The sequence below is a fragment of the Rhinolophus sinicus genome, chromosome 15, assembly GCF_057876585.1.
Source record: "Rhinolophus sinicus isolate RSI-liver-muscle chromosome 15, RSI-T2T, whole genome shotgun sequence".
NCBI lineage: Eukaryota > Metazoa > Chordata > Mammalia > Chiroptera > Rhinolophidae > Rhinolophus > Rhinolophus sinicus.
Window position 1 is genome coordinate 3,663,703 of NC_142515.1, and position 27,269 is coordinate 3,690,971.

The 27,269-nt window shown below is 48.9% G+C and overlaps 1 protein-coding gene across 1 annotated transcript in view; it reads right to left on the reverse strand.

Annotated features, from left to right (window-relative positions):
- PTPRE (protein tyrosine phosphatase receptor type E) overlaps positions 1-27,269 on the reverse strand; it is a 134,806-nt gene that overhangs the window by 58,420 nt on the left and 49,117 nt on the right. Inside the window, exon 2 of the mRNA XM_019728245.3 lies at positions 18,730-18,752. The gene's annotated coding sequence lies outside the window, so the exon portion shown is untranslated. The remainder of the gene's footprint in view (positions 1-18,729; positions 18,753-27,269) is intronic.

Genomic DNA, 27,269 nt, shown 5'->3' on the forward strand with positions numbered 1-27,269 from the left:
CACCCGGGTGCCAGGACCTGGGGAGACAAAGATGAGTGGCCACAGGCATCACACCCCTGCATTCCTGGGTTCAGGTATTGCCGATTTCTGCCACCATGCCCACTGAAGGGTATTCCCTCCTCAGCAGTGTTCCCCCTTGCTCTGGAATTCAGAGAGTGGTCCGCGCTCCCTCCCTTCTCCTAAAGAGCATTCTCTTACCTAAGTTTTCCCCTTCCGAGCTCTCCTACAAGTGGCCGCCTTTACACAAACGTCCTGAAAGCATGGTCATCACCCAGCTGCTGGGATGAGCTCTCGCCCCAGGTTCCCCACAGCGCTGGGGTCACAGCACAAATACACAAACGGGGGCAGTGGGAGAACTGCCCACTCATTCGCACGCTTCTTACAGCTCAGCTCCCCCCTCAGCAGACACATCCACTCTGGATTACGGAGGGCAGCGGTCTGGAGGGTGGCCGCCCAGGGGCACAGCCTGGAAGGGGACTCCGGAGGCAGTGGCCGGCTCTCCCAGCCCTTCCAGCTCGCTCACATCAGACAAGAGGGAACCCTGCAATCCCCTGCTTCTCTCTGCAAAAGGGGTGGGCAGGAAGGAGGAGAAAATGGGTGAGACCATGACCTGTCCGGCCCCGAGATCCTGGATCATCAGTTTTCAAATACTGATGTTCAAATACAGGTGAACATCAAGCTGCCTCATTTGGCCCTTCTAACCAGGGGCTGATTTTCGCAGTCTCCTGTGTATCCTCGTTCTAAGAACTTTCCATACTTTATCTCCTCAGAGCCTTTCAGCCCCCCTGGGAGGTCCCCAGGCGCAGGAAATGGAAGGCACAGCACTCCGGTTCCCTCATTATGAAGGCAGTCCCTTAGGGGAGTGGGGCCCGGAGCCAGCTGTCAGCCCAGGATTTGGGGGCTGCCTGGGGTGCGGGAGTGGGAGCCACCCACAGGCTACCTGGCAGCGCGCAAAGAACAAACAGCAACAAGAGACAGTGATACTGAGGGTGAGCAGATTTAAACTGCCTCAGAAGGGAGTAAAATCTTACAAAGTGCACAGAATTCACTCTGTGCATGATTGGGATAAAATACTACAAAAAAAGCTCAGGTTTTGCTTCCTACGAGCCTTTCTCCAGCACACCAACAACCGTGCCACCGCTCAATGAGAAAGAACACAAATATGAAAGCAAAGGCTCATTGCGACCTTCCAACTTCCATACCAGGGAATTCTCACTTTGTTCTTTATGCACCCAGTGCGCACGCGTGCACTCACACGCGCACACACACACACACACACACACACACACACACACACTCCTCCGTAACAGATCAACTAGGGGGCATACAGTTGATTGGAAGTTAACAGAATCCCTTTCACATGATAGGCAAAACACGATTAAGTTTTTTACTGTAGCCTTACTGACATGAAATAGTCGAATGCCCTCTCTTAGTGCAAATACAATAAAGCAAATATTTAAAGTGAACGCTAGATCCCATTCGTGATGTCCTTTGTGGAGTCCCGGATGCACAGGGGTCCCCTTCTAGCTAGACTCGGAGTGAAGAGAACACCGGCCCTGGTTCGGTAGCATCTAGTCTTTGGGCACTGGCACCGCCTGAGGCACCAGGTATCCAACCTTGCTGAGCATTTAGGAGACGCCACCCAGGTAAGCTGGTGGAACCCTCCTGGAAACTTTGGGAGGACCGGCCGGCCAGGTAGAGTGCAAGAGTTTGTGTGCCCCCCCCTCACCCCACTTTTCAGGGAAAAGACTGACATTCTGGGATAAACTGAATGAAATGAACCACCTCTTCAAATGCAACCTAATATTTTTTTCTCAGCAGGAAGCCTGTTCTCACCATAGGTAGCCCAAATAATTCACAGGTGAGTTGTACCTGAGTTTATCCACATAACAGCGTTAGCAGTTGAAAAGTAATTTGAGCATTTATGAAATACACAGTCTCTTATAGGACATACACTGTTCGATGCGACTCAGCCTTACAACTGCAGCAGAATGACTAAGAAGGACGGGAGGGAGGGTGGGAGAGAGGGCAAGAGGGAGGAAGAAGCAAGGAAGGTTTCAGTGAGAGAAAACCTTCCTCGAATTTGATGGTGTGATGTTTCAAATGATTGGTTAGTCAGCTTTCATATCAAATGTTTCCTAAAATGCCTTTATAATTTTCACGTTAGTTGAAAGATGCACGTCCAAAAGTTTGAGCACATTCTCTTTGATTAAAGAATGTTTAAGTGAAACAGAAAGTACTTCTTCGTTAAATAGCAATTTAATGAATAGGAAACCAGAAGACTGGCATAAATCATTGGAGACACAACTGCTAAACCATCACCTACATGGATGTTACATTTTTCCAAACTGGTCGTGAGAACACACACAAATTTGATAAAGAGCAGAACTGCTGTGACATTCCTAAATGATCAGTGAGTAGCAACATTATATATTAAATTGGAAAAGCTCTTGGACAATGCATTTTTCTCACAACCTAAACTAGCTACTGAAGGAAAATTCCGGAAACCCCTTTTCACATCTGTATTCTGCATCCATGGATACTTACAGAGCATCGCTTTTGGAGCAGACCCTAGGTGACGAACTCATTCAGACCCATGTCCACAGCACCGGAGTCTCACTGGCTGGGAAGCTGGACATCTCCGAGCAGGCCACCGTGCGAAAGGCAATGCATTATTTACACGGTTATTCCCTTTGTAATGCTCCTTCTGAGGCCAGCGCTGCCAGGACTCAGACTATAGACATCACTGGCCACCAGAGGCAAACATCCAGCAGGGACAAAGCGACAGGCGAGATTGCTCATCTCTAGCTGAAATAAATACTTAAAAATAAATTTATGATTCGCAGAGGTGGAGTGACTTTTTTTAAGTTTCAAACAAATCGGTGAGGGAGGCAGCACACAATCCAGTCTGTCTGCTGCAGTGGGCAGTCCCGGGGGTGGGGGAGGGGGGATCAGTAGCTCCGTGCATTGCTCCATTGCTCCGAGAGGAGAAGAGAGGAAGGGAGACAACCCAGCCCCCAGGACACAGCTGGGTCCAAGGCCAGCGGAGGGAGAAGGAAGGTGCCACTGGAACCATGACTCTCCCTGCTCCAGATTTGTCCTCAAATACAAGTTACAGCTGTTACCCATTCAGAAGGATGCTTTCAAGGCAAGGCTAAATTGAAATGCAACCCAAATTGAGGAAAATGTGAAGGACACCTATTATTAGTGCCTTTCCTCAAATTGGGTTTAAAGATAAAATTCTTTTATTTGGGAGTGTTCCACTCGGCTGAGAGAACAATTCTATTTCTGGCATGACGCTGCTCTGAAGAGTGAATGTCTCATATTAAACATTAAAAATCTCTTTTTTTTCCCCCCAACAGCACTTCCTAAAATAAAAAGGGAACTGTACACTCAGGTTTTACTCTCTACTCCGTTATCCAAAAAAACTGAAGCTTCGCTGCTGCCTGTTCTCACCAAGTTCTCCTTCTCTTTTGACTAAGGGGATGATTTTTTGACCGAGCTTCTGCATTTCACATCTGTGGTCCCATCACATCCCCCGCAATGTGGCAGCTTTATAAGAAGGTGCCCTTCCTGGTGGACTTGGCTATTAGTGCAGGCGTCGCAAACGTGCCCAGGCAGCTCAACAGCCTGTCACGTCTTTCAGAAGGAGGGGGCCTGACATAAAGGCACCCCACAGCACACGCTCTCTGGAGAATGGTTTGCTGCAATGTCTTACTTTGTTTTGGTTTTCATACTGTCACAATTCCTAGGACCAGCCCCAGGCTCGCACTTTCGTTTTGTCCTGAGACTCTGCGTGGAAGTACTGCCCACTGAGTCCGCTCTGGTGCCGAGGGCTGCTACATAGTTAGACTTACTCTGCATCAGTAAATCCCGATTATGTCTGCCTGCCATCAACATTCCTACAGATGTGTTTGTTCTGTGTGGCAGGAGCGGTGACCCGGCTTCCAGCAACTACTGGACTGACGCCTGGACGAAATGCCCGTGATATTTCATCATCGGCTTCTCCAATCACCACCTTGCCTTCTTTGGTGACTTAGGTTATCGGGTTGACTGCAAATCCATTTGTTTTCTGAAAACGCCGCTTCTCATTCCTTTTCTGTTGATAAGGAATTTCTGAAACAATCGAAAACCGTCTCTGCTGCAGACTGCCAATGCTACTTGCTTGCAACAGGATTTGAGATCTCTTTTATTCCCAAAGGGGGTCATTATTTCCACTGGTTGCTATGGTGACGCTGCAGTATTGCTGCTGTGTGTTCGACTGGATCCCGTTGCAGTCACAGCACATGGTTAAATCAAACCATTTGTTTCACATGGCACAGGTTTTCAGGGAAACGAACACCTGGCTGTGTAAAACTTAGTTAATCAAACTCCTAGCTTCATCTCAGCGGTGATGGAGGGAGGGCCCAGCTGGGAGTGTCCATGCAGGCCCGCGGAAATGTGTGCGGAGGGATTTAAACATGGAGAAGAAACATCTTAAAATGCCTTCATTTCTTCCCCTTCGTTCATGCAAGGAGAGATTTCTTACTATTTCCAATGACTTGAGAAATGTTTTTCAAAAAACAAAAGTCATGTGACTAGAAACGAGGAACTCTGCGTTTTTTAATAGGTTGGTGCAAAAGTAACTGCGATTTTTGCAATTATTTTTAACCTCTTAAACTGCAATTACTTTTGCACCAACCTAATAATTATTGGGGTTCACATAACTGACCCTCTGCTATAGTCATTTTTTGAAGCAACACCTTAGCTCTCCTATTTGTACATCTCCTATTTTGTTTTGATTTGTAACTTGGCTACACACACATACATATACTTATATTAATTCCTGAGGTTGTAACCTGTGAAGTCTGGCTTAAAAAAAAAAAAAAGAAAAAGGACAAATATTATTAACTGGACTTTTCAGTCTTTAAGCCCTGGTTTCCCAAGGATGGACTATCCAAGTGCTGAACTCACCTTGAACTCCAGGAAGCTGGTCCTCTGAGGGTCTAGGCTTGCATCCAGGTGTCCAGGGCGTCTGCTCCTTACAGGCCCGCATCAGAGGGTGGACACGGGAAACCGCCATGAACCGGCAGGTAGGTGGCAGGTTCCCGCTGGAGCAGATGGGCTTCACTGCATTATCTTCTGAGCGAACACGAGTTTCTCTGGACACTCGGGGCCAGCAGTTGGCTGTCCTTAGCTCTTCCTGTAAATGGTCTTGAGAGCTGGCTTGGGCTCCCGACAGGACAGGTGTGAGTCAAAAGGGGAGAAACCACCTGGATTGGACTTCAGAGGCCTCTGTGTGGAAAAGGCAGGTAACTTACTAAAGCCAACCATCGAAGAAAATATTCAGTCTAAGTTTGGCCCCAGGTCATTAAGTCAACCCACGTTCGAGTCACGTGATCTGCGCAGTCGGGCCTTTTTCTGTTTGTTTGGCTTTTGCTTTCTTTTTCGTTTTTCTGCTACAGCATTAGTAAGATTGACCAAGTTCGAAGATGAGAAGATTTGTTGTTTTGGGAACAGAAAGAGAACTCTCTCCACGTAGGAAAGGATGCCGTGGGGGCCTCAGACACCAGGGCTGCTCCAATGAACAGACGACGCCCCGCTGACAACACCCACTTCCTGCGAAACGAGGGCTGGGACGTCACAGCCGCTCCCAGCAGCGGGAGCACCAGCCCATTTTCTGTGAGCGCAGCTGCCTGCGGGTGTGCGGTTGGAGCTGCGTCTGCACCTCTCTGCCTCCTCCTTCCCTGGGAAGAAGAGTTTCCATGAGCTCGGCTGCTGGCACGAAGTGAGGTGCAGGGCAGAGCTGGGAGGTCGGCGGCATGGATGGCAATTCGTTGGCATGGGTTCCAGACTGGGGTACCGCAATGATAGAAACCAGGGACACCCCAGGTGTACGCGTTCTGAAGGAGATTCTTCAGCTGGAAACAGGACGGTTAAAATCCTGAGCGCTCTGAGTTAATAATAACGCAAAGTTTGTATGACGCAGGAAAAATGGGGCACCCCCGTGTCCTTTCACACTCCGTCCACTGGTGGGCGACACACAGCCAGCCCCACCCCAAGCCCTCTATTAAGTGTTTATTTCCTGTTGTGGAAGAAATTGTTTTAACAGGGCAGGTTCTGAAAGGCCCCCTTATGCACATGAATGGGTGTTTTTAGCCCATTTCATTGCTTTTGGTGAGACACGCGTGAAGCTGTATGTTGCCGAGACACGGAAGCCTCTGGCACTGCATGTCCTTAGTGGATCTTTCGCTCTTCTAAATAATTAGACATCATTCACTGCCCCACGTCTACACTGGAAATAGTACGCGAGACTTGACATCATCCTGAAATGAAAAGTGAGTCACGCCGCTTCCTGGAAACAAGATGTCCATGACATGAATTTTCCCAGAGAAACCAGACTTTTTAGCACCAAGGCTGGCAGCTCTGACAGGAGCAGGTGGAGTGGACGGCTTGCTGAACTCTCAGAGGAAGCTCCGTATTTCATGTCAATGCACATTTTAGAAATAGAGGTCAAACCCACTTAGTTCAAGGTAGTCCGGGATTTTTTTTCCAGCATGTGTGTGTGTGTGCGTAGCGTGGATGTAAATATGCACTGAATGCTAAACGAGGCATGTAAGAATGATTAGGTTCTTGACCTGATAATTTTCCTTTTTGATGCTTAGTAAATTCGCCGCGACTCAAAGCAATGCTTACTTTAGGTGTCCTGTTGTGCCATCCAGAAGAATTAATCAAATATTGCAACATCACTGGAAAACAAGGTTTTCATATAGGTGTTTATAACAATCTATTGCATGAAGCTTTTTATGAAACCACAGCAAGCCTTGGGTACTGGCCAATTCCAAACCCCGCCAGCAGGCTCTGGGCCATCAGCTGAGCACCAGTTGGGTAATTCTGTGCTGCTACTCTGGATCCGAGGACTCTGAGAACTTAGGAACCTCTGCACCCCTCCAAGTCCTTTAACAAGAGGACCCAGGAGGCACATGACTTATTTGTCGTCAGGCAGTCCACTAAGGATAAATCTGGTGTTTGAAGTTGGTCTCCTGGCTGCCACCCCCACATTCTGGCAAGCCCCTGCTCTCTGCACCCTGCCTTCCTGGAGGGGGGCCCCCATGGATGAACCTCCTTCACGTCAGAAGGGAGTAAAATGATTCTATCCAGTTCCGATGGATTCCCCAAAACTAAGGGATATGCCCACCCATCAGTGCCACCTATTAGTATTGAAAGTCCATGTCTTGAGAAGGAACACATTTTAAATCAATCAACTAAAGATACAGATAAAGATACGCTCTAAGATGAGGCCCTGTTACCCACTATAGGTTTTATACATCAAGAAGAATGCCCAACGTTCAAGTCCAGCACACAAGCATGTAAACTAGCTGCATGGCCCCCAGCACAGCACAGACTAAATAGCTGGGGACAATAGGCAAACCCAGCTCTCAGGACGGCTCCAGGATCCCATGAGAGAGGCAGGCAAGGGCTGGGCATGTACCTGCACCTGGAGAGCTCTCAGGGCTCCTTATCATCTCCCGACACCACGCTGCGGGGATCGCTAGCTTCCTCTCCAAGTCCTGGGGAAAGAGGTGACTTGGATGACTGAAGAAAATGCAAGGAAGTTAGGTGAAAAACCTGAACATGCACCCACCTGCCAGCTTGAATTGACCCCATGTCATGGCAGGACAGGATCTCAGAATTAACACTGTGTTTTCGTTATCCCTAAGTTTGGTCAAAACCCTCTGAATTTCAAGCAGGCAAGCTTCTGGATATTCAGAGCCTACCGTTGTAGGAAGCATCACATTCAGAAGCTGAGTGTCACAATGTCACTGTTCTTCCTACACGAGTGAGAGCACCATTACTTCCACAGCTCGTGAGACTCTCAGTAACCCTGTAACCCGGATGAGCAGCTCTGCTCTGCCACGTCTCAGGAGTTTCCAGCTGCAGAGACTATTCCAGTGGGGATATTCCACGCCTCCTCCTAGGTGCCTGGGCTTCAGACAAGTTTAGTAAGAAGCAAAGCACACCATGTTCTCCAGGGATATGGATGGAGGAAAAAGAAGACAGCCAGGCTGCGTGGCCCAGCTGATGCCCGAGTACTCGCCCAGTCCCATTAAGCAGGCAGGGGGCTTTGTCTCAGCAGTAGACATGGTACCTTCTGTAATTCCCTCATCCTCAGAACTTGGAACAGCATAAATCAGGAGACATACCTTGGGTTCCCCTCTGAGAAGGAAGCTCTCAGATCTGAGCAGGTGGAGACTGAAAATTGGGACCATCCTGTCTCTTGGGGAAAGGGGTGGAGAGGTCTCCTGCCAGTTGTTGCTGTGCTCTGAAGGAATATGGTGCCATGGGATTGGGGCTGAGGTCAGATGCATTCTTCTTGGTGTATAAACCTACAGCTGATAACAGGTTTTCATCTTAGACTCCATCGATTGATTTAGAACATATCCCTTCTCAAGACATAGAATTTCAAATATAATTGGTGGCTTTGATTGGTGGGTGATTGATCCCCCCAGCCTTTAGGAATCCTGGGAAGGTGGGGGCTGGGAAGAGAACCACCATCAAAACCCAAATTGAGCTGAAACGTGTAGTTAAGGCCTGATTTGGGGGCCAGTGTAGACCTGGAATGCAGCTGTGCTCCGAGTTCAGGCAGAGAGTCCGAACATGCCCCTTTGACGTCTGCCTGTATGACCACAAAATGAAACAGAACAAACTTGACCTCATCTGGGAAAGAAGTCAGCAAGGCCAGTCTGGCCCTGGGCAGAGAAAATCACGGGGAGTTTACTGAGACACTTGGGGTGTGAGTGGACTTTCTTTATTTCTGTCCATCTTGCTCCAAAAGGTTTGGAGAGCAGAGTAAGGCGTATTAATAGGTACCCATCTATTTTTTCACACCAGCACCTGGGTGCTGGGGGAGAGGGAGAGGTTCCCTGGCTGCACGGCCTACGTCCCAGCCACGGAGAGAGGTAGGTGACCGCTCCAAATAGCAGTAGGTGTTTTCATGACAGTAGAAAGGAAATGAAGTAGGGTGGCAGAAGTAACCTGGGACTGAAAGTCAGATGGGGAGGGTGGCAGCATTAGACAGCGTGGGCAGGGACGGGAGACCTTTCTAGAAAGTAATGAATGGGATCAGTGGGGATTAAAGCTCTAGCTGGAAATGGAGCATGTTCCTGTGAGAAAGAAACCCCTAACTGCAAAGCCGCCAGTGAACAATCCAGTGCTCTGACCATCATTTCTCAGGCCAGGGTGGGCTTCCGGGGTGTGAGACCAGGGCAGTGCCCCCCGCCCCCAAACACACAGAGAGCTCAGTGCTGGGGGCTTAATGCTCTCAGGCCACTGTCTTGAAGTCCATGGTAATTTCATCTCTGAATATGTTTGCAAGAGCAGTCTGATGGGACAATGGCCCAACGCAGCGGGGGCTTGGAGACTAGACTCAGACCTGGCGTGCCTCCTGTCACCTCTCCAGGGTGGGGTCTTCACGGCCCACTTCCTGGCCCCTCATTTGCACACTCCACCTACAACAGCAGCTGCAGGGTGGGGCCCTGGCACTGCCTGAGAGTGGCCCTGTATCCCAGGCTGCATGGCATTACATAGAAGGTAAACAGCACCATGATAGGTCTGCAGAGACACCAGAGGAAAGGAAAGAGCTTTTTGTTCCTGCTTTTTGGAACAAGCAATCCACTCGTCTACATAGCTGGCCCTGTTCGTGCCAAGTGCTACAGAGACTGCAAAGATGGAGTTTCCTCTCTGGGATCTGCCTTTTCCCTACTCCACGACTCTCCACGCCCACCCAGTCACTTGTTCACTCATTCATCAACCACACAAGGAGTCCTGAGGTCGGCGAGGTGTGGGACACCACTGGGGATGCAGAGACAATTGGGACATTCCCTGTCGGCCAGGAGCTGACACGCCCCCACATGTCAGTCAGGAAAGGAGCCAAATTGATGCTTCTGTCTCCCTCTGCAAGGATCCAACCACGCATTAATTTCCAGTTATGTGTCAAACATCATATAAATCATGCATAAAGTAGAAAATAGGAGTTTGAAAAAAAAAAATACGCCTTTTCTATAGCTGGGCTGGTAGCTCGGTATCATCAGGCCATTCTTTGAATTTCACTTTGCATTTCCCAGGATTAGTACTTAATTCTCTTTTAACCAAATCCTTGACGAAAACGCTTTGTACTGTGGATTTAAGACACTGAGAGAGGAGCACGACCAGGACCGCTGAGACCACACCAAGATTGCTTCTGTCTTTCACAGAATCTGTGATTAGATCAGAAATGCCTGTGAACCCCTTTCAGTCATGTGCTCATGTAGGTTCATGAGGCCGCTAGGTTCTGGGACTAAGCGCGACTGATGGCAGCTTTTGTCATGTTTCCCACGGACACTGCTGCTGTCCTGGGACACACAGGGATACAGACAACACCCATTTTATAAAGTGTTTTGGAGCCCAGATGAAATAAAACTGTTTTTTGTTTTACTTTTTAAGATGAATTTCAGACAGGGTTGGACACATTCCGACGAAAATGAAGTCTCCCATTTGCACCACGAGTGCAGACGCCCGGACGTGGGGCTTGGATTGCGGACTCGGCAGCTGCGTGTCTGAGGGTGGCCCATCCGTATAAAGAGCAGCTGAGGCTGCTGGCCCAGGCCTGCGGTTTGGCCCTCAGAGCGGCTGGGCGTTTCCTGAGCTTCACCAGGCCTGGGACATTGGTGGGCAGTGCGCTGACAAAGGGTGTCTCCTCTCCCAGGAAACTCAGCTCCAGGAAGTCCTGAGCCCAGGCCTACGATGCTGGTGACAGGCAGATCATCCTGACAGATAAACCGCGCCCGCCAGTCTGCCACCCCTTGTACTCTAGTGCCCTCACCTTGGACACAATGTTTTGGCTGTTCATTTTGTACTAGAACTCTCCTATTCATTCTGGGGTCCCCCCTTGGATGGACAGAATTCTAGAGCCTTGCAGAGGTGGGTGGCTAAGGGGGCGGGTGTCCTTAGGAGGTGGTCGATTTGATGAAAGCCACACAGCCAGTTAGGACAGACGTCTGGCCTCCTGACCTCTAGGCCGGGCCTGTCGTCTGCTCCTCTCCTCGTCCTGTTCTTTGCACTAGACCGACTCCATTGAGCAGCCCGCCCCCAGCCCCTGCCAACTGTCCTTTGTTCTGATGTGCACTGCCTCCTGCCACCTCGGCACCTCTCTGGTCTCTGCGTGCACGCCCACATTCTCCGGCAGCGCCCTGTAAAACTGGGGGCCCTTGGTGCTGGGCGGAGGGCACGAGCCTCAACTGCTTGTCAGCAGGCCTCTGCTCTGTGCTCAGGCCAGGCGGGAGTCACTGCACAGATGGTGGCCCGCGCTCCTCATTCCTCTGAAGGGCAGGGCGGAGGTGAATGGAAAGAGTGTGGCAAGGCGTGAACTTGAGATAGGAGCTAAACAGCTCTGGTAACCAAGACGACCCCTGGCGCTACAGACCAGAAGGGGTGACCAGATGCCAGCTGGGCAGACAGAGGCCACTGTGAGTAAACAGAGTGGACAGGGAGGAAGCATGACAAACACTGTGGAAATTGATTATGTTACTAGGTTTCCGTTCGGGAAACCTACCACGTGGCTTTTCAAGTGGAATGGATTTGTTGTAACATGGAAAAAAAAAAAAAAAAAACTTTAAGAAAATTACACAATTTTCAAAAACACCTTTATAGAAAGACATTTTTGGATGCTGAATGAGGCCCACAGTCCCCTCTGACAGAGAACACTATGGTCATAGGGTGACACCCACTGCCATTTCCTAAGAGCCCTGGAGAGGTTGACTGTCCTTTCTCAGTGACATTACCACGTCCCCTGGTCTCACTCGGAGTACCACAGGACTCGGGTTCTATCAAAAATAATTTTTCAAAGGAAACATGACTTAATTCTCAGCTCCACAGGAGGAAAACATACAGCGATGGGTAGTGAATCACTCATTAAAAATTAAGTAAATCCACCCACAACGGGAAACAGCATAACAGAATGTCAGTGCTGGCTCCACACTGGAAAGCAGCCAAAAGCGGGCCCTGGAAACAGTGATGCCTCCGAGATGGGGCTCCAGTTCTGTGCCTCCAGGATCTAACTTCATCTCAGCCACATCCACTTTCCAGCCTGTCTTTGGCTGGGAACTCCCAGAAGAGGGAAGCGGCGCGGCACTGGGGGTTTCCATGGTTTCTGACAAGATGAAGCGATCTGTCTTCCCAGTGAATCACTTCCTCAGGTGAAATAAACCTTCACACTCCCCAGAACCATTTGTCAGAATGGATCTCTGAACAGTGGGCAAAGTACCTTCATTTTAATTAACTAACACTTCTGCTTACATTTTAAAATCAAAGCCCATGGATCCCCAGCTTTCACTTCCTGCACAGAAGCAACATCGTGGAAAGAGAAAGGCTGCTTTCCAAAATACTTTTCCATTAATAAGCCCCTCCTTTATATGTTCCTGCTTCTTTTGGAAGTCAGTGGCAGAGCAACTACAAATGAGGGAGGAGGGAAGAGTAATGCACCAAAGACAGCTGCCTTTTTTTTCAAAGTGAGATTACAAAACCTTTATATCACGATGGACAAACTTCATCTCAGAAGGGAAGTGAAGGCAAGTGGCCCCAGACGCGCCTGACACGTGGCAGTGGCTGCTTCAGGGGGACTTCTGCTGTCCACTTAGAACTCAGAGGAGAAGCACCCTAGATCACAGAACTTGATGTCGTGAAGAGACCTTTAAAAAGTTCTCAGCCGCTTTTTACTTTTCAGACAAAGAAGGTGTGACTGGGACACATCTGAGTCATTCAGCTTTCTAGAACTAAACCCTGCTTGTGTCCATTCCTTCCCTAGGCTCCTGCGCAAAGCATACAATCAGATAGTCGGATCTATGATTTCATTTTTCAAGAAATTGCGCAACCCTGAGCCTGCAGGGGACACCTGATAAACGCTGGGTGAGCGAACGGACAAACGACCAGCCGCGACGAAAGGAAACCTGGCAAGTGTGTGAGAAGAGATTAGAAGCTGGATTTGGTCAGCAGATAACAGGCGGAAACAGTTTGGAACCCTGGCCAAGATCAACTCCAGTGACCAGAGAGATTGTTCCAAAATATAATTATCTACCAGTAAACTGTTTGCACAATCCACAGGCTATGTCCTTATTTATTAACGTGCTCTATTCCTTGAGTACCTGGAAAATAATATTTTCCATAATGGAAAATTCTGTTTGTTTTTGGCAGGTCTGCACCAGGTCTGCCCCTTTGGTGGGGGTGATGACAGCTGACTGGCTCTGGGGTCTGAGAGGAACCCTGGCACAGCTCAGGGAAGACCGGAGCCTGGAGCGTCCCTTCCCACTGTCCTGGCAGCTCTCTTCTCCCAGGCCTGCCTAGGCTGTTTCCTCCCCGTGAAGTTGGAAGTGAGAACGCACACCTACACCACCTCCGCTGCCTCTGAGGCCCACACGAGATAATGAACTTGAGTGCGCTTTGTGAACTGTAAAGTGTGCTAGCAGGCATGTGCGTTATCATAAATGCATAAATTTGTTTTCAGCATAAAGCGTTTACGTTATCTGGCAAAACAGGAAAAAGGTCAGGTATTGTTTGTTTCTGTGACTAATCATTTCCACCAACATGACGTTCATAAAAAGTTTATTTCTCTGCAGCACATGGTAACATAGTAATATATATTGCCAAAAATGTATACACATTTTAAGAGAGGAAAAACTGTATTAAAACTATAATACAATGAATGACGCTAGCATTTATTTGATTAATGCCATCTTTCGAGCGAACGTCATACTACACATTGGTATGTAATTCAACTTTAAAAAGTAATACATAGATAACATCTCTTAAAATGTGTACTTTTTTGGCACCCCCAGTATCTATATATAGTGCCATAGCGCCTGAACACAAAACTGCACCACTTCTGATACCAGGTCAATTTTGGGACAGTTGTTTGAAATCAGTTAAATACCGCCAACATATTTTTAAAAAATTGCTAGCATTCACTCAGCCCCCATCATAAATTAACACAAATACAAGTTTTGTGTTTTGCTTATGCTCATTTCTATTCAAAATAGGAGGAAAGCTACTCAGAGAATCCATTATGTGACACATTTTTTGTTCAGCAGTTCCCCTGGGATCTTTCCATTTTCCCACATTTTAAATACTTCACACTAAACTCTGCATCGTAATAAGCAGTTTTAAAAAGTCACTTCAGATCGGCCCCTTTGAATGCAATGCATCTAATGTGTGGCTCGGTGTCCCCATCGATGCATGTGGGACGTCCCCCAGGGGATAGGACTGAAGTTGGGGGTGAGTTCCTGTTACACGTGGGGACCGGCCCTCGTGCCCTCCACTTGTCCTCAGAACTCACTCCTGATCTGTGTCCCAGTGGGTCCGAGGAATCTCTCTAACTCACACAGCCAAAAGGTTCTGCTCACTTCCTGTCTTCTTCCCCCAGCCTGCATGGTGCCCCTCCCCAGGCAGTGGGCCAGGGCCTGCAGCCGCCGACGATGCCATGTTTCTACAAGGTGAACGACATGGGCAGGAAAGCCCTACACACAGGATGTCGGCCACGCCTCCCTCGGGACATGACGCGAGCTCCTTGAAGAGCAGCTCCAGGACCAAGAGGCTGTCCCTGTACCTCCCTCTTAAACCTTGTGTTGTTCTCAGCCAAAATGCCACTTGGCAAAGCTTTTGTGAAGGACAATTAAGAGGAAGGTTTTGATTATAAAGATAGGAAATGTCCAAATAAAATGGGTGGGATTTTGATGTGTCATCCAGCCACACCCGAGGGCCCAACAAGGGTCGAGGTTTGTTTTCCTAAAAGCTGGGCCTCCCCGTGGATCCTGGCGAGCTGACAGTCAGCCCACCAGCCCCAGCAGGCACTTGGCAGAGTGGGGGTGGACGGTTTCCTGAAGCACCCACCCCACGTTTCCTGCACAGAGCTGGACAAAGTTCACTGAGCTGCTTGTCAAATCATTTAACGAAAGCTTCCTGTCACTCTTTAACCTAATTTTTAAATACCTTAGGAATTTTATTACAATCAACCACGACAGAAATCCCACGCGACAAGCAGGGGCCTCCTTTCAGCTTCCCTTTACCTCTCGTCCTCCTGGAACGATGCCGGGGAGCCATGCTGGCCTGCTGGGATCCATGTTTTCCTGTCAGCTGCGAAAGGATTCCTAAAGGGAGGATTCCAGCTCTGAACTGGGTCTGCGGGGAGCTCAGTGATGAGACGTGAGTTTATATAGAAAGCTGTGTTCCCATTTCCTCCAAGTGGAAACTGTGACGGCGTCATGTCCACACTCTGCTATGTGACAAACGATGACCTAGTACACTCTTTCGGGAGGTACTTACTTCTGGGAAGAATGTTCAAACTTTCCTGGGGGAGGGGGACGGAAAGGGAAATGGAAAGAAATGAGGGATTAATCTGTTTGTCACCATCAGATCCAGAGGCTTTCTTCTAACTGGCTGTCAGTTTCTCATTCAGTGTCTGGGAGAATAATTTCTTCATCGTTGGGAGAAACACATTTTGCTCAGAAAGGAAACCCGTGGAATCCACGGATGCTTAGAAACACCCAGGAAAAGGGCCAAGGAAGGAAACAGAAATGAAATCTCATAGAAAGTTCTGGAATCTTCTGTGCTGTGCACATCATGCATCCTGCAGATTCAGAAACCAGCACACGACGCAGAGTGCCTGTCCCACCGGCAGAAATGTGACCCCCGCTGGGGAGGGCAGAGAGCGTGTCTGGAGTGGCTCACCCAGCCCTGGCACAACGCAGACTAGGCCCTCACCCTTTATTTTAAAACCTTCAGATGATGATGCCGATTTTCTGCCCCAGTGACCATCAGACCAACACCAAGGAAGGAAAAGGGCGTGGAAGACGAAGCTCACATGTGCTGAAACTGACAGAGGAGGACGCTTAGATCGTTGCGAGGACAAGTCTGGTGAATGAATAGCCTACGTTTATCTTAAAATTAAATTCACTGTTACTTAATCTTAGCACTTAATTTAGTATTCTTTTATTCCTTTGGTATTTCCGTGAACCAAAGTGAAATCGTCAAGTTACAGTATCATTTAATTGTACTTACTGGTGGATACCCTTTGGTATAACAATGTATGACTTCAAAGAGCCTGGAGAAAATATTGAAACCTTCATTTTGTGCCTTCCATAAAATCTTAATTCTGAAATGCCATTGCATTATTTAAATACTATGCAACTGAGACCCACCGAGTTGCCAGCAATGTCCACTGGAATGGGGAGGGACCTTCGGTCATATTGGACGGACAGCGTGAACTGTTGTGTCCCTTCCAAGTTTATTTTTAAATACTAAAAATAGGAAAAGAAAAACATGAGAATGGGTCGCTCTGCTAAAAAGACTCCTCTTAATCCAGTTTAGCCGGGGGAAATTTGGGCTCTTTGTTTTTGAAGTCAAATGTTAACATTTTTTAAAATGTTAAATCAGGGGTTATTGCTGGAAAGGAGAACTTTTAATGTCCATCAGAAGAGCGGCATATACATCACTACCCAGTTAAATGCCTTCCTTAAAAGTTGGAAACATTCGCCATCATTTTGTGATGGTGTCTACAATAACAATTATTAAGGGCTCACGTTGGATCATCTCACTTATCCTAGGAAGTGACTGACCGATGAGAGACAAGGAGGCTCCCGCGGTTCGTGGGTTCACTCCGCAGGTGTCCACTGGGCAAAGGATGATGGCTGCGGGCAGTCTCCGACCCCAGGAAGCTCTGTCTCCCCCATTCGCCCAGGGCGAGCTATTTATTTAGTTCTAAATAACTCCAAAGCAAGTTTCTAATTCCACAAATTAGAAGTAAATTCCTTTCTGTTACTTGCAGACCTGAAGCTCTAGAACAAGTCTCAAGTGTCTAGCGATGAAAACATCACCGGTGAAAAGACCAATCTGATATTCCACCCTGACATGCAGTGGGCAGGATCCAAATGAAGGCAGCAGAGTAGGCGGCCGAAGGCGGTTCACGCTTCCCACACCCCTTTCCTCATCTCCGAGAGAAAGATTCCTCAAACCAGAAGCTCTTCTGTTCTAAGAACTCACAGCTTCCTAACGTAGAACTTTTTCTTCCTATTGACACGGAGACAAAGAAGAGGGAGATGCTCCCCAAAACTGCTTCGGCTCCCGAGTGCCTATGGCAGAAGCGGAGGGCAGGCGTCGACTACTGGACAAACGCTCAGTTAGTTACCTTTGGACGGCGGACGAACTTCTGAATCTGTTGCTGGTTTTGAGACAATGAGGGGAAGAGGGAAGCACAGGTCACAGCTGAGAGAACTGCTAACCACTCAGGGTACCAGGTCAAGTTGCCAAGAGGCCAGGAAATCCTCGAGTGGGTGGGTGGCAAGACTGCAGGGGCTGGTGCTGAGCCGAGAGCCTAGGAAGGCAAGGTCAGGCCTTCTGAACAAATCGTCATCTGTGCCTTGTATTTCAGGAGATGGTCTGTGGGCCCGACCCTCAGACATGCCATGGCAGCGCGGTGGGGGTCCACTGCTTGCGATGAGCATGTGATACGTGCATTCAAACCAATATGAACGAGCCAGTGTCTTTCAGTTAGGGTCCTGAGGCAATAAGGGACTACAGGCCTCCTGGAATTAATGTCATCCCAGTATCGATCCTTCTTTCTCTTTGATGCCATGGTTGACACTTGCCCGAGGAGATGGTACCATTCAGAATGGACGACATCCAAGGATGGTGTGACAGAGAACATGGACGACACAGTCGGCTGAGGAGGCAGCAGATGGAGGCTGTCCTGTTCTCTATCCTGATAAATCACTGACAACGTTTGACAGTCCTTCGAGAGAGGGAGCAATGAAAATGCATTTGATCGCTCCAGGAATAACCACAGCATTTACGCCCAGATGAAAGTGTCGGGAAGGGCACCCTCCCCACCCTGACCCCTGGAAGGGGGCCAGCCAGGGCAAAGAAATGGACGCAGTGACCTTAGACTAACTCAGAGCAGAGTCCACGTGTTTCAAACAAGGCGACGCATTTGAGAAAGAAAACTTGCTAGCTGCCCACGTGCGGGTGCCCTCACTGAAGGTGAGCACGGACATACGGCCAGCCAGGTGCCACCTGCCCCCACGTTGCAGCCACTTTCAAAGCTCTTAGGTTTTCACCCGTTGATTTCTTTAGGGAACTTACCACCACCAAGTAGTTGACTAAGTAGAACACGAAAAGGCGACAGTGTTTCTTTTTCTAAACACTAGGACAGCAAGGCCATGGAATGTAGCCTGGACCTCAAAAGGCATAAATTCATGTGACGACGACACTTTTTTTTTTTTACCCGATGTGCAATCCAGAAAAATGTCCTTTTTGGCAGCTTTCCCCACAGCAGACCATTTAAGAAGCAATTACTACCACTGCAATTATGTGCCACCGTGCTCCCCAATGGTCATCCACTGTGTGCCACTGAGATAAGCCAAGGCCCTTGTAAAAGTAAGGACAAGTCAGTGAGAGGAAAGCATGTGGAGATTGTGTTCTCAACAACACATTTCAGGATACCGAACAGCTGAGGCAGATTTTAAACGAAAAAAAAAAAAAGTGATGTAACGAGATGTGTGATATGAGCCTGTCCAAGCAAGTTAAGGCATACAATTCAAATATAACACGCTGATCATATGGCCTTCTTTCTCTAGAAGATAATGTTGCTATAACAATTAAACCCCACACATTTTTTTAACTAGTTGACTACACATCAGGAATCATTTTTAAAAATTTTGTACTTACCAAGGGAAAACGCAGGCTATAGTCTGAAAAAGAAAGAGAAAAAGAGAAAGAGTTAGTTTCCTGGTTGTCATGCCGGGTCTCAGCTCCTGCTCCCCGCACAAGAACACAGGACATGGTGAGGCCAAAAAGGAACACCCACGGAGCCATGGATGGGGGGTCACACCACTATGGTCTCGCTGGCGGCTAGGTTGAGACACAGGAAGTAGGATCCACACGATCCGCAATCCACAATCTGCTTGCTAACGGCACTTGCTAGTAGCAATCCGTGGTCTGCTTCTCTGCCAACCAACCCACCCCCTCGCCTAGGCAGTTATATCAGTGGCTAACGGCTAACTGGTTACAGCTGACGGCCATCTACTACCTGAGCCAGCACCTTTCCACGAGAGGCTGAGAGCCTGGAAACTGCTCTCCTGGCTCCGTCCTCACACTGGTTAACAGGGGCGAGTTGCTAATCTAGCCACTTCTTTCTCTACTGCACTGGTTGCATGTGCCCGTTTTTGCTTCACTGTGTGGGTCTCCTTGAGGCCTTTTTATCTACATGACAATCAACTCTTTTTTGCTGCATCATCAGCTTTCAAAGTGTCCTGCCCCAAACTCTTCTGTAATCTCTGGCTGTCAGTTGGTGGTGGAGCCTGGTGGCCAACCTAGAGCAAAATGCTTGGCACCTAGCCCTCAAGGCGCCCCATTCATCAGCTGTTCCTTCTGGAACCTACAATGCCCCCTCCCCCTGAAACAGCCCCCTCAGCTCATCTTCCCTAGAGACAGCCTCTTAAAACCTGCTTATGGTGCCCCCCCCTTTTCCAGCTTAATCATTTTTTAGCTTGCTCATTCCCCATGAATTTAACTCTCCTGTTCTTTTTAAAATTGTTTTACTGAGCTAGAACGTAATATAAAGTCCACAGGTTTCAAGTGTACAATTCAGTGGTTTTTAGCATATTCAAAGAGTTTTGCAACCATCGACATAACCTAATTTTAGAACATTTTCATTATCTCAAAAGAAGCCCAACTCCCATTAGCTCCCCCATCACGCTCCCCACCTCAGCCCATCCTCTCCTCACCCCCTGACCCCTGACAACCACGAATCTACTTTCTGTCTATGGATTTGCCTATTCTGAACATTTCATATAAATGCGGCCCTACAACATGTGGCATTTGTGACTTTGTACAGTGTTCCATCCATGTCATAGAAAGTAGCAGCACTCCCTTCCATTTAATGGATGCGTACACTCCCCTGGATGGAGGTACCACATTTCGTTTCTCCATTACTCAGCTGACAGACATGGCTCCCTTGTTCTGGTTTGAGTAGCCAGTGAGGCAGCCTCCTGCTTGGGCTCTTCGCCTGCACAGACCTGTGGCTGGGGACCGTGTTCAGCTGTCATCCCATATCTGCACTGCGAGAGAGTGGACTCACGTTTCCATAAAACAGCCAATGCAGTACATGACGTTTGCCACCAAAATAGTCTGCTTTGCATCTCAGTCACAGCCAGGCCAGGTATTTTAAACAAAAGACAGTAAAACCTCTACAGTACACAATGATAACAGGTTGTTGTACTAATTAAAAAGCTGACCTATGAAGTAGGTTTAAAGCCAAAGAAGCAAAAGTGACAATTCTGGTTACTATGAAATTTTAAATCTACTTGGGCAAATCCACAGCAAAAGTTATGCTTAATGGTGGAAGACTGAGCGGTTTCCCCCACCTCCCACACTGAGAACAAGGCAAGGATGTCCACTCGCACCACTCATATCTCACACTTTACTGGAAGTCCTAGTCAATGCAATAAGGCAAGAAAAAGAAATAAAAGACATAGAAATTGGAAAGAAAAAAAATAATACTTTCTTAATTCTCAAATGACATGATTGTCTACATAGGAAAATACCAAAGAGTCTACCAAAAGCAACTGGGGATCAATCTGTGGGCAACATACAAAGTCATGCCCTGCCCCAAGTACAGGCCATGGAACCCATATAACACAAAGCAAATGGCAGAAGGTGTGGGAGGCACTGAGTGTCGGACAAGAGGTAGTCACTGGGGTACGGGGAACTGCTTTTTTGTAGGAATAACTCATTACCAGAGTCTACCCCTTCCAAGCCCCAGAAAGAACCTGGGAAGAGGCTGGAAAGAGTGACTTGTGGTATTTGCCTGGGGCCAAGCATGAAGAAAAGCCAGAGGTGGAAGGGACCCTTAACATTTTGGGAGGATTGATAGAAAGCTCAAAACTACCTTCCAATGCAATGCTGAGTCATGTTGATATGAAATAAAACCCAGTGAGAAGCAGAGGCATTTCATATGCACAAGCAGAACTGTAGGCTCGAGTCAAACCAAACTAACACCATGAGGGAAAAAACTAGGCAGGTGTAGAACCAGGTGGGCACTCCATCCGTGGCTGGTTAAAGAAAGGAATAAGCATGACTCACTAAATCCTAACCGAGCACAAAGAATAATGTTGAATTAAACTTTGAACTAATGTTTTATTTTTTAAGCAAAGCAAGAATACACGGAGCAGTGGGCTCTACAAACAGGTCGATATCGTATTGGTTTGGGGCTCACGCACGTTGGCATGAAACCACAACGAGCCATTTCTCTAAGTGCAGAAGTCAAGTGAAAACCAAGCAACCAGAATGTCCTCTAAAGTCAGTCTTTACCGTGTAAACACTTCCTTAAGCCCAAGGCCCTGATGCAGATGAGATGGCTACTTTTAATATAAGTGAGCAAAACGCTGGAAAAGGTGAAATAAGCACATTACAAAGAGGGGGTGGGGGGTCATGGAGGAGCTCGCGTGGCATCATCCTGCAATGGGAGAGGTTCGTGGTCTCATCTGGAACAGCACCGTCCTCCAAAAAAGGGAAGGAGAGAAGCTACTGGATTTACCAGTCAAGTGCCTCGGCGGCCGCTTATGTTGCCTCTCCCACATACAGCGCACAGCCAATCCCAGGAGGCAAAGGGAGTCCCATTTTAAGGATGAGAAGAGAGACCTGGTGAGCTCCCTGGCAAGTGACACACTGAGCACGGAAGTGGCAAACTCAGGGCTGGCTGGGCCGCACAGGGGAACGAAGCCCAGCTTGTGGTGTACATTTGTTTGTTTGTCTTTTCTGTCTCCTTTCTCCTGAGTGAAACTGGAATTCCTTCAGGGGTTGTGTCTTCCTCTTCTCTGCATCCCCGTTGTCAGGGGCACTGCCTGCCCGCAGGAGGGCCCACAAAGGACATTCTGTTCAGGGTGCCACTGACACTAGAGAATTCCTTAAAATCCCTTCTAACTCTAGAAAGAGCTCCACTGTGGTCCATGGGTCCGAAAGACCTGCAAAGGCCAGGCTGGCCACACCCTTCCTGGGGGAAGTGGGCCTTTGGGGTGGTTTTGGTTCACAGAGGGCCAGCTGATCACGGAGGTGTGGCGGTCTGTCCGACCTACAGGCTCAGCCACTGTGCTTCCCGGGAGCAGAGGCGGGAGGATGCCCGGCTAGTCCCTGGGAAAGAGGTGGTGCAAGGATGTGGAACCGGGGAAATCCACCCTGGGGGGCGGGGAGAGGCAAGGTCAGGCAGGCGGAGACTCCTGCAGGAAGTGGCCTCACGGCAGGGTTTGGTCCTGATCTCTCACCAGATATGGAAACAGCCAGCCACGTTATTGTACATCCAACCCTTGCAAAAAAGAAACTAAAACTCCAGCATTTAGAATCCATCCATTGGAACTGTTCCATTTGAGTGAAAAATTAAAACTATTTCTGACTTGTCAAGTTGAGATGGTCAGAACTGGGCAATCCCTCCAAACTCAGGCAGAAGTAAAACCTCTCTCATACAGAGCCTTGGCCTGAAGTATCATAAACACAAGAGTGGGCAGGATGTATGTGGCTGAGGTGTATCTACCGGCCCTTCTTTTCAATGGGCAGCAGCAGTTCAAAATATTTTGGATGCACGTCTACATTTTTTAAAAAAATGTTTGCAAATGTATTTCTACATGTGGTGTATTAAAAATGTAAGGTTTATGACGGGTTAACATTTTATAAAACAAAGGCACGCAAGTAAAAGTGCAGATCATTCGATTCAAGACTGTGACCTCCGGCGTGATGTGATCCCTCCAGGAACGGGCCGAGCGAAGCTTTCCTGGCTGCATTCTCTTGGGCTCCCATGTTTCCCACAGGACACTGATTTGTCCTGATTAACTGGTCAGCACACTTGGAATAGCAAGAAACGCCGTTCACTTTCAATCATCATGCCGCTCAAGCACCATAGCTTGGAGGACTCAGGTGGATTGCCCAAAGAGCAGGAAAGTCACACGCACTGAAGGGACCTGGAACAGGGGACACGTCAGCCACGGCCAGCGGCTGCCTCAGCATTGGGTCAAGCTTCCAGGTGGTAAATAAGCGGCAGGGAGAGAGCAGGATGCTTCTGACTCATCTGGGCCTCAGAGTCTCACAGATCTCACCCTCCAAGGCTCAGAGGTTCTTTGTTTACCTTCCAGGCATCGGCAAAGATGTTCATTTCTATACTGTCTAACGCATGAAAAAAAGGCTGAAAGGAGCTGCTGAACCCACCTGGGGGAGGAACAGCTCCCTGCGTGATGAGGAGTTTCGGTAGAATCTTATTCTGCCAACCTTGCAGCCAGCATGCCACCTTAAAAAGGGGGTGGGAGTGCTTAAAACAATGTTGCTAAGGCTGGAAAACACCCATTTTCTCAACCACCTGTTTTGTCAATGTACAGCCGATAAGCTGGAATCTAAAAATTTGGCGACTCTCAAGAATTATTCACGGGCAGCTGCTCAGCAAAGACCCATGTGTATCCCCTCAAAAACTTCCACGAAGGAAAAAAGGTAGATGTTGTTGGAAATACAACAGAACTGTCAAAAATGGGGGATCCCTGCTCCATAAATGATGGTTCTATCTATTTGGCAAATGTGCAGATGGAAACTTCTGCCAGAATGACAAAACCCAGGAGCCCTTCGGCCTGTGAGCAGGTGATGCCTCTCTAAGCATGCCACCTGCTTGGACGTCTGCCACTTCATAACGGGGCCATCAGTGAGCCCGCCCTTCCTCACCCCTGCTTTTAGTTACACATCTGTGACCAAACCTGCTCTAATCTGCCATACTCTTCTCACAAAACAGGGGCCCACCCTGAACCCCGGCCCCACAGACCTCTTGCTTCTTGGTTGCTGGCTCTTGTCCCCGCCCCTGTCCTCTTTGACTGTAGTAAACTGAGTCAGCTCAGCCACATCCCAAGGCAGTGCTGGCCAATTCTCCTTTGCAGCCTGGGGGACCCAGGCTCCTAGTCTGTAGAGTGGACACAATCCCCACATTGAAGCAGGACATTCTCTGTATAAACATCACACATCAGCAGCTTTTCCCAGATTGCAGAAAAATAAAATCAGAAAAACATGATTTGATCACTTTACTTTTTCTCCATCACTGCTTGTGTGCCTGTAAGTACTACCTGGAATAAAAGGCCTAAACTACAAATGACCCATTAACAGGAAAACTGGGACCTGCTGACAACAGTGGGGTTCTCAGCCTGTTTCTGTGGGCTCACCTGCTTGGAGATGTAATTGCATAATGTAGACGTGGGTCCTGTTTTTTCTAGTAAAACCAGAGAGAAACAGCCCACGTGCCTGGAGCAGTGCCTGGCCCGGGACAGCCATCCACAACCCTGTGCTGAACGGCTGATGAATGCCATGGCCCCTGAGGGGCAACACAAGTTCTGAGGCTGCAAACCTGCTGCTGCCCACACACGTCTGAGGACCTCTCTCACCTTCCCGGTGATGCTCTAAAGTCGAGTTACCCTCGAGGCTAGCGCTCACGGCCAGACGTAACATGGCACCAGCAGAGTAGGAAGAGGCCATGGTGACCCCCCTGAACCCACCTAAATGTCTCCACCAATTGAGGGAGGCAGGGAAGAGATGGGGCAGGGAACCAACTCAGGGCGGGAGTGACCTCACCCAAGAACGGCCTGTCTTCAGTGCCCGGGGTCTCCCTGCTCACCTGTGCCAGAGCCTTCATCACATTGACCTGACAGTGTTCCCCTCGCTCTAGCAGGGTGGATGGGGCCCGGAGGGCAGCACCCCTCGAGAGCAAGCCTGTCTCACTCCTCCCTTTAGGCTCACACTGAAAGGGACTGAGGACAGCCTGCTGGGTGCGTGATGCTAAAGGTAACTGAACACTCTAAATCTGATTCAAAAGACATTTTTCTTGTTCTAATTAATGCTCAGTGAGTCTCAGAGAAAATGATGTATTGCTAATATTCCGATAGTAAGCTGATGTGCGTAGGTGCTCTTTTCCAGAACACCAATTTGAAATGCCCCCGCCTCTTACCAGGAGGCCCCTGGCTGTGACAGGCCCCTGCGCATGTGTGGGCGGGGCTGGGCTGCTGACTGGGCTTACACTGGGCTGTAAACAGCAGCGGGCTGCAGGGGCCCAGGGCAAAGCAATGGTCCCCAAGGCGGCCTAACAGATGGGCCATGGCATTAAATAATTATTCCAGAGGCTCACTATTCCCATGGACCCAGGATGAAAGGAAACTTAAATCGTGCTTCTTAATTTAAAAATAGCAATTGCTGTTGTTAATTAAAATGTTAGTTACCACCAATCCTATACAAATGGCGCAGGGACAAGTAAAACAGTCTACTTCACGAGTAGTAATAAATGCCGTTTTATTATTACACAGAATAATTATCGCTAATGACTAAAGGCACTGGCATCTTTGCTGACCAGGTTGGCATGGATAAGGAGAGCAGAAAGTGTGAACAAGCCCCTGCACCGTGGAACAGAGCTCAGAGGTGCCCAGGGAAGAGCCTCACAGCAAGGAGGGGTCACAAGTGACCGACACACGGTTCACAGACACTCTCCGACTCCAGGGTCCCCTTCCCACTTCTAACACCAACCCCCCCTCCAGCAGCCTCTCCAAAATCCACAGCACCCTTCTTCTCAGTGGGGTCCAGGGCGGGAATTTCCTAGAGGCTCCTCCCCCACACGAAACCATTTCACCGCCCTCCGGGTACTTCACACATGGTCTTCCCTGCTGCATCCCTTGCCTCACACTGCTCCCTGACCCACAAAGCTTCCCAAAGCCGCCAGGTGCTGTTCAGGTCCGACCCTACATGGGACCCGGCGTCTGGGTCCTCCAGGCTCCCCTGCCTGAGCCCCCCCTGGGGCTCCTGAAGAAGAAGCTGTCCCCAGCTGCTCCTTCCATCTGCCGTCTTCCTCCAGCCACATGGTCACAGCGACATAAAAATGCAGACCGCAGGATGGCAGGCTACGGTTAGGCCACGTTTGCTGCCCTGCCGGCTGCCCTATGATGTGGGCAGGCGCAATCCACAGCTTACAAACGACAACAGCAACGTGTAGCTCCTCACCCAAAGATACAGAGCTGGTGGCTAGTTCGGTGCTTTCTGACTAGAAACCGTGTCATCTCTAGCTTGAACTTATTATATAAACAGTCCTGTGCACATACCAGCAACTCAGAAACTACTACTGGATGAATGAATAAATGCACTAAACCAGCTGTTACAGTTTACTGAGCATCTGTAACACTACAGGCGAGTGCTCTGCCCAGGGCTGAGGGTTTAGGAAAAAAAAGACATGGAGAGAAGTGGAAGGTTTTCACCTGGAAGGATGTCCAGAAGACAGGCTTACAAACAGATCTCTGAAACATGGGGTGAGCGCTGGCGTCACAGGGACCAGGGGCGATGACGGAGGGAGCAGCAGCACCTGACCTGTGTTTGGCCACAGTCAGGGCACCTGTGTCAAGAATAAGCGTCCCAGACAGAAGATGCAAACAAAGGCAAGGGAGCCAGAGAGTGCGCGGAACAGTCTGTAAATGGCAAATAGTTGGAATCCTGGCTTTGACCTTGGAACAAGTTACTTAACCTTTTGGAGCCTTAGTTCCCTAAGCTTCGTAACAGGGATAATATTCGTTACAGTGCTGGGCTCATAAATGACATAAGCCACACACAGATCCAGTGCCGAGCTCAGGAGTCTGCAAGCCCGGACAGAGGTGTGAGCTGCACGTCTGCAAGGAAGGTCACTGTAGAGGCTGCAGACACTAGAGAGGATGGAGTGGGCTGAGTGCAGACGGTGATGGGTGTGCAAGAAAGAGGCCATTCTGATGGCCCAGGTGAGGGACGGGAGGTGCACCTGAGGACAGCGGGAGCCAGAGCCCACCACCTTGGCGGGCGGTAGTGAGGAGGAAGGGAGGGAAGGAAGAAATCCAGGGGGACCTCCAGCCTGACTTGGGCCTGGGAAGAACACGGGTCATTCATCCAGGTGGGTTCTCGTCTCAGAGTCCCCTGGGAGTGGCTCGTCTGGCCATCCCTCACAGACACCACAGGATGTCACTGAGAGACTAAGTAAGCATCTTAGAATCACAAGAAAACCTTTCTGAAAACAGCACAGTTCTTTTTCAGGAGCGTGGTACCAGAGCAGAGAAGTTTATTAACTACTTCCAAAAGAAGACTTTGGAAACTAGTAAACCAGACAACTGAAAAATCTGCTGAAAACAAACAAATATGTTGGTTTAATGGCTCCCCCGCCTTAGCTGGCTGAGCTGAACCATCAGTTC